At 60.2% G+C, this 2,087-nt stretch overlaps 1 long non-coding RNA gene across 1 annotated transcript; it reads left to right on the forward strand.

Moving 5' to 3' along the window:
• On the forward strand, nucleotides 1-1,875 carry LOC111546329. Its single transcript, XR_002732742.2, has 2 exons — nucleotides 1-132; nucleotides 782-1,875. It is a non-coding gene; the product is annotated as an uncharacterized LOC111546329 (long non-coding RNA).
• The last annotated feature ends 212 nt before the right edge of the window (nucleotides 1,876-2,087 follow it).

Genomic DNA, 2,087 nt, shown 5'->3' on the forward strand with positions numbered 1-2,087 from the left:
CCGGGGAGCAGGCGCTCCAGCAGCCTGCAGAGGACCACCCCATCCTTCAGCGACGCCTGCAGAAAGCCCTCCGGGTCCGAGATGGTTTTTTTGGGCGACTCCAGCACCCCGAGGGTGATGAGCCACGTAACGGTCTGCTCCGCGGAATTCATCGCTGCGGCCCGGGAGGCAGGCGGGGAGGGGCGCGCGCTTTCACCTCGGAGCGGCGGCCCGGCCCGCGGCCCCCACCGCCCCCGCCGCCGCCGCCTCCTCGCCCATGGAGCGGCCGGCGCCGGCGATTGGCTCGGCGCGGCCCAGCAGGTCCGGCCCGGCCCGCTCCTCCGTGCGCCCCGGCCCGCTGTCAGGCGCTTTCTCAGGAGCGGCTCGGGAACCTGCGGGCGCCCGCCGCCGCCCCCGCCGCCGCCCCCCGGCCTCGGCCGCCGTCGCCCAATGACATCACCGCCAGGAGAAGAAAGACGCGGCCGTCCGCCCGGCCCGCGCCCGGCCCGCGCCGCCCCGCGCCCTGCGCAGCCTCCGCTCCAGGCCGTGCGCGGGGCGGCGGCGGCGGCGGGGAGCGGGCGGGGAAGGGAAAGGGGAGCGGGGAGCGGGTGGGGAGGGAGCCGGGGTACCCGGGGTGGGGAGCGGGCGCGCACCTGCGCTCACCTGCCCCGGGCCCGCCGCGCGCCTCGCGCCCCTGGCCCGGACCCTGGGAACCCTTTGTTTATGTTTTGAATTCGTGAGCGTTGAAATGATGAAGTACTTCCCAGAATGCTCTTTTTATTTTTGCCGGTTTTATTTCAAGGTGGCGGGGAGAGGCTGAAAACGAGACATTTGTTTCCCTTTGCTACCTTGCAAGCCGGTCATTACGGAACACAAATGATGGTTCCATCTGCAGCCCGATGGCTCTGAATCGGAAGGAACCGACTCTCCCGAGCGCGGCGCCGACCTCACCGGGCCGGACAGGGGCCTGCGTGACTCCGCTCTAGACGGACGGTGACGCTTCAGACCCTACCGGGGGAAGGTCAAGGAAACGGCGCGGCCTCAAGTGGGGCTCTGCGGAGGGCCGGGCCGGGCGCCGGGCTGCGCCTCTGGGACGCCGAAGATCTGGGCTGTGAACGCGCCACGCCGAACCTGGAGAGCCCAGACGGCAAGTGTCGCGTCATGCGCGAGCTTCCTCGAACAACTGATGACACGCACACATTGACATGCGAGGAAGAAATGGAGCCGCTTCTTACAAGGACGCGGGCCTCCACTCCATCTACTGTCCCTGGGCGCTCCCCCAGTTTGCTCGCTGTGACCCGGGGGCAGTTTAACAAGCAAAGGGCTTACTCTATGCCAGGCACATACATTAATCCATTCAATGACAAAGGCTAGAAACCATATAAAGCTTCCAGAAATAATCAGAGGCTTAAGTCGTCTCCGTCTGCCTTCTGCCGGTGGATTTCTCTTGCAATCACTAATTGCTTTTATTTCTAGCCTGAGTTAAGTACTTAAAATTTTCTTTGCAAATACCCAAAATATTCAAATGGCAGTATGAATTCTGGATTACGAGGACAATGTGCTCAGTGATAACAGCGACTGGTTAGGAACCCTCACTAAGTGCTGTCTACTGCCTCGCCTCCCACCATGGTCCCCTTTTACTGATCAGATGCCGAACGAGTGGCAGAGATGAGACCCAAAGCTGGGCTCCTACCAGGAAAGGCATACCTAACCCGCCTCCTGCTGCTGCCATACAAGCTTTCTAGGAAACAGGAGGGCAATTAACAGCTACATCAAGGCTTGTACCCAGTGTCTTCATGGAAGGAAAGATGTCAACCCGCGGGGGTGGTTGTCCACCGAGACTCCTGTTCACTTTCCTTACTGCTGAATTAGAGAAATAATTTAATGCAGTCCTTACCATTTCGAATCCTACTAAATTCGTTCTGGTACTTATAAGCTGGTAGACTTGAGTAAGATTAAAATAGACGCAATTAAATGTCCTAGAGAAAGCCAATTCTAGGGAGTGGCCTTAGGAGACCAGTGGAGCAGAGATCCAATTCTTGTCAGACTGGAGACCCACAGTCCACCTATTACAACTCCTCTTTTCTTGGTGGGGAGAAGCCAAGATT

The sequence above is a fragment of the Piliocolobus tephrosceles genome, chromosome X, assembly GCF_002776525.5.
Source record: "Piliocolobus tephrosceles isolate RC106 chromosome X, ASM277652v3, whole genome shotgun sequence".
Taxonomy (NCBI): Eukaryota; Metazoa; Chordata; class Mammalia; order Primates; family Cercopithecidae; genus Piliocolobus; species Piliocolobus tephrosceles.